The sequence below is a fragment of the Scylla paramamosain genome, unplaced genomic scaffold (assembly GCF_035594125.1).
Source record: "Scylla paramamosain isolate STU-SP2022 unplaced genomic scaffold, ASM3559412v1 Contig112, whole genome shotgun sequence".
Lineage (NCBI taxonomy): Eukaryota > Metazoa > Arthropoda > Malacostraca > Decapoda > Portunidae > Scylla > Scylla paramamosain.
The window spans coordinates 138,892-145,000 of record NW_026973777.1 but is presented as its reverse complement, the minus strand read 5'-3'; positions in this window follow the sequence as shown (position 1 = coordinate 145,000).

The window sequence follows — 6,109 nt, the reverse complement described above, 5'->3', positions numbered from 1 at the left end:
TCTCTCTCTCTCTCTCTCTCTCTCTCTCTCTCTCTCTCTCTCTCTCTCTCTCTCTCTCTCTCTCTCTCTCTCTCTCTCTCTCTCTCTCTCTCTAACTCCCTTCGTGATTTCTGGCATCTAGCCAAAAAGTATCTCCAATAACTTTGCTGCTTCTTCTTTCCCTACTCTATTTCAACCAGATGGCACCACTGCTATCGCATCTATTTCTAAAGCTGAAATCTTTGCTCAAACCTTTGCTAAAAATTCTACATTGGACGATTCTGGGCTTGTTCCTCCCTCTCCTCCACCCTCTGACAACTTCATGCCACCTATTAAAATTCTTCGCAATGATGTTTTCCATGCCCTCGCTGGCCTAAACCCTCGGAAGGCTTATGGACCGGATGGGGTCCCTCCTATTGTTCTCCGAAACAATGCCTCCATGCTTGCACCTTGCCTATTCAAATTCTTTCAGCTCTGTCTGTCAACACTACCTTTCCTTCTTGCTGGAAGTTTACTTACATTCAACCTGTTCCTAAAAAGGGTGACCGTTCTAATCCCTCAAACTACCATCCTATTGCTTTAATTTCCTGCCTATCTAAAGTTTTTGAATCTATCTTCAACAGGAAGATTCTTAAACATCTATCACTCCACAACCTTCTATCTGATCGCCAGTATGGGTTCCGTCAAGGCCGCTCTACTGGTGATCTTCTGGCTTTCCTTACTGAGTCTTGGTCATCCTCTTTTAGAGATTTTGGTGAAACTTTTGCTGTTGCCTTGGACATAATTATCAAAAGCTTTTGATAGAGTCTGGCACAAAGCTTTGATTTCCAAACTACCCTCCTACGGTTTCTATCCTTCTCTCTGTTTACTTCTTCTCAAGTTTCCTTTTTGACCGTTCTATTGCTGCTGTGGTAGACGGTCACTGTTCTTCTCCTAAATCAATTAACAGTGGTGTTCCTCAGGGTTCTGTCCTGTCACCCACTCTCTTCTTATTATTCATTAATGATCTTCTAAACCAAACTTCTTGTCCTATCCACTCCTACGCTGAAGATACCACCCTGCACTTTTCCACGTCTTTTCATAGACGTCCAACCCTTCAGGAGGTAAACATATCACGCAGGGAAGCCACAGAACGCCTGACTTCTGATCTTTCTAAAATTTCTCATTGGGGCAGAACAAACTTGATATTGTTCAATGCCTCAAAAAATCAATTCCTCCATCTATCAACTCGACACAACCTTCCAGACAACTATCCCCTCTTCTTCAATGACACTCAACTGTCCCCCTCTTCTACATTGAACATCCTCGGTCTGTCCTTTACTTATAATCTGAACTGGAAACTTCACATCTCATCTCTAGCTAAAACAGCTTTTATGAAGTTAGGTGTTCTGAGACGTCTCCGCCAGTTTTTCTCACCCCCCCAGCTGCTAACTCTGTACAAGGGCCTTATCCGTCCATGTATGGAGTATGCTTCACATGTCTGAGGGGGGTTCCACTCATACTGCTTTTCTAGACAGGGTGGAATCAAAAGCTTTTCGTCTCATCAACTCCTCTCCTCTAACTGACTGTCTTCAGCTTCTCTCTCACCGCCGCAATGTTGCATATCTAGCTGTCTTCTACCGCTATTTTCATGCTAACTGCTCTTCTGATCTTGCTAACTGCATGCCTCCCCTCCTTCCGTGGCCTCGCTGCACAAGACTTTCTTCTTTCTCTCACCTCTATTCTGTCCACTTCTCTAACGCAAGAGTTAACTAGTATTCTCAATCATTCATCCCTTTCTCTGGTAAACTCTGGAACTCCCTGCCTGCTTCCGTATTTCCACCTTCCTATGACTTGAATTCCTTCAAGAGGGAGGTTTCAAGACACTTATTCATCATTTTTTGACCACTGCTTTGACCCCTGTATGGGACTGGCATTTCAGTGGGCATTTTTTTTATTACATTTTTGTTGCCCTTGGCCAGTGTCCTTCCTACATAAAAAAAAAAAAAAAATAGTAGTAGTAGTAGCAGTAGTAGTAGTAGTAGTAGTAGTAGTAGTAATGCTATTTTTCATATATTTAGTAATTTTTTTTTTTCATATTATTATTTATATTTATATTTTTTGTTTTGTTTTGACATTCATACGAATGCTATAAAGGTGAAGCATAGAAATTTATTTGATTGATTAATTAATTTATATATCTATTTATTTTGATTTTTTAAATTAATTAATTTATTTATTTTTATTATTATTATTTTTTTTTTTTATGTCTCTATGATAAGCAAAGCATTATAGAATTTATGAAAGCACATATCCTCTAGAGTCTTGCCCTACAAAAGATTCTGTAAAGTAAAAAATAAAGGGAATAAGTGTCAGTGACGTTTGATGAATAGAGGAAGGCGTGGCAGAAATTACCATAAAACGTATATAAATGAAAATTTATCTTCTTCGTATTTTCCAACTTGCGTTTGCTTCTTGAAAATTTAACTGGGTGGGTCATATAGCAGACATATTGTTCTTTCCTCCATTGTAGTTTGTTTCCAGCAAGCCCCCTAAATAAAGTTTCTGTTTTTTTTTTTTTTTTTTTTTTTTTAAAGAAATGAGGAATTACATTCTAACGCTGATCACTGAGCGGAGCGTAGACGAGCTGCTATCCTCAAGGACGTTACCTCTCTCTCTCTCTCTCTCTCTCTCTAAATAAGACTTTAAATAAAAAGAATATATATATATATATATATATATATATATATATATATATATATATATATATATATATATATATATATATATATATATATATATATATATATATATATATATATATATATATATTAAAAGACAATGAATATCCTCTGGGGAAGGGGTGACAATCCTTATTTAACCCTTAATTTCAGTTGAATTTTGACAAGTCTACGTTAAAATGTTTCCATTTTTCTGCAGTGATAAAGAAACGTAGAGGGGTAGCTGATATATTTAATTGTTAATTGTATCTTTTTTTCTTTCTTTTTTTCATTTATTCTTTTATTAATTTTTCTTTTCATTGCTTAATTATGCATTATGCCGACACTGCAGGTTACAATTGCAGATATTGCAAGTATTTTTGACACAATACAAGTACATCCAGCTAAACTATTGCTACAGTATAGAGAGAGTATTTCGATTACATACCTTATTCTTCATCTTCTTTTCTTCTTTTTTTTTTTTAATAAATATAATAATAAATAAATAAGTAAATAGGTATTGTCAAATGAAATCGTCGAGATTACGCAGGGGTTTCGGGCAATACTTGGATGGGTGACTACACAAGCCTCATCTGTCTGAAAAAAAATAAATAAATAAAAAAAATAAGAATAAGAATAGGGAGAATGAACGAAAATTTTAAGTAATAAAGATAACAGTAAGAATTATTATAACAAGAATAAGAAAAATTACAATAAAGGAATATAAAAAAAAAGAAAGAAAGCATCCCATGTCTTTCTTCCTAATTGTCATAGAAGGGTGAATTCTTTTGTATATTTTCCAACATTTCCAATACAACGATATGAATGGGGGAAGAAAGAATAAGAATAATAGAAAGAAGGCCTCCCAACACCTAGTTCTCCGGTCTTGGCCAATTAGCTAACGGCGGGATCAGCGCAGTTAAGCAGGGGGTCCGGGAAGAACTTGGATGGGTGACCACAAAAGCCTCATCTCTCTGAGAATAGAAAAAAATAGCAATAAGAATGAGGAGAATGAACGAAAAACGAAAATAATAAAATAACAATAACAACTATAATAAAAAAAAGAAGATTAAGAATAAAAAGAACAAAAATAAGGGAAAAAAGTAATAATATATCTCTCTTGCTAATTGTCGTAGAATTATGAATGAAGGGTTAATTTTAGTGCATATTTTCCAACATTTTCAGCACAACAATGCAACAACAATACAGGAAAGAATAAGAATAAGAGAAATAAGCCCTCCCAACACCTTGTTCTCCGCTCTTGACCAATCAGCTGACGGCGGGATCAGCAAGGTTAAGCAGGGGGTCCGGGCAGAACTTGGATGGGTGACCGCACAAGCCTCATCTCTCTAAAAGTAGGATAAATAAGAATAAGATAAGGAAGAATAATAAAAAAAAATGAAAATAATAAAGATAACAATATTAATTATGACAAGAATAAGAAAAAAATAGAATAAAAAGAATGAAAAAAATAAGAATATCACAACTTTCTTGCTAATTGTCTTAGAATTTTAAATGACATGTCAGTTCTGCTGTATATTTTCCAAGATTTGTTATGAATGAGGGAAGAAAGAATAAGAATAAGAATAAGAATAAGAACAAAATGAATTAGACTAACAATAATGATCACATCTTTCATGCGGTGACTGCGTGGGCGATGAGCCTCACTGGACGTTTCTGACCAATCACAAGGCAGGGTTGGAGTCGTCGGGCCCACCCGATTCATATATAAAGGGATTTTGTGGGAAGCGCGGGCAGACTCAGCTGAGTGTTCGTTGTGAGTTGTTGTTACCACAACTATGGCACGTACCAAGCAAACGGCTCGCAAGTCCACTGGTGGCAAGGCGCCCCGCAAGCAGCTTGCTACAAAGGCAGCTCGCAAGTCTGCTCCAGCCACTGGAGGTGTCAAGAAACCCCACCGTTACAGGCCTGGAACCGTTGCTCTCCGTGAGATCCGCCGTTATCAGAAGAGCACTGAGCTGCTTATCAGGAAACTGCCTTTCCAGCGCCTGGTGCGTGAAATTGCTCAGGATTTCAAGACTGACCTCCGCTTCCAGTCCTCTGCTGTCATGGCTCTCCAGGAAGCTTCCGAGGCTTACCTCGTGGGTCTGTTTGAGGATACCAACCTGTGCGCCATCCATGCCAAGCGCGTGACTATCATGCCAAAGGACATCCAACTGGCTCGTCGCATCCGTGGCGAGCGTGCCTAAGAAGTCATCCACGAATGATCTTCATAACAGCAATATCTAGGCCCTTTTTAGGGCCAAACATCTCTTTCATTAAAGAATTTTCATAGACAATCTGTTTGGTTTTGTGGAAGAAAATATTTATTTTCCATCTTTCAGTATCAGGTATCGACTTTCAACTCAATATCCTTCCCCCCTTTTTTTTTTTTTATATTATTATTATTATTCCCTCTTCCATGGCCATATCTCTTTCACTTGGGAGAATTTTTATCTTTCTTTATCTCTATTTTTTTTTTATCTTTTCTTTATCTCCACAGAATAATAATCACGATAATAATAAGCATAATAATAATAATAATAATAATAATAATAATAATAATAATAATAATAATAATAATGATACAATAATTATTATAATAATAATCATAATAAAAACAACAATATTAATATTATTAATAATGATAATAATAATAATAATAATAATAATAATAATAATAATAATAATAATAAAAATAATAATAATAATAATATTAATAATAATAACAATAATTATAATAATAATGCATTTGTCTATATCGTATCTTTTTTCCTTTTCAAGTGTGGCTCCAATGGAGCCGGGTATTATTTTATACTGGCAGCAGTATACTGGCCGCCTGTTTACTTGGAGGAGGTATACTTGGTAACAGCCTTGGTGCCTTCAGAAACAGCGTGTTTTGCCAGTTCACCAGGCAGAAGAAGACGGACAGCGGTCTGGATTTCCCGGCTGGTGATGGTGGAGCGCTTGTTATAGTGTGCCAGGCGGGATGCCTCGGCAGCGATGCGCTCGAAAATGTCATTCACGAACGAGTTCATGATTGACATGGCCTTGGAGGACACGCCAGTGTCTGGGTGGACTTGCTTGAGCACCTTGTAGATGTAGATGGAGTAGCTCTCCTTCCTCCTGCGCTTCTTCTTCTTGTCGCCCTTGGCAATGGCCTTCTGTGCCTTGCCAGCTTTCTTGGCAGCCTTTCCTGATGCTTTGGGAGGCATAGTGTCGCCGTACTGCTGTGAGAACGAGTGTGCGTTTTCTCAGTTGAAAAGTGGTATATATATTAGCGTGCCTACTCAGGATCAGGAGTCGCCACCTCAGCGAGCGTCCTGATTGGTCCAGACGCGCTCTGGGCCGATCTGATCTCGCGTATATATAGCCGTTTTTCCCAAAATTCACTACTTGCTCGCAGAGCTACCGACGAGGTTAGAGTACTC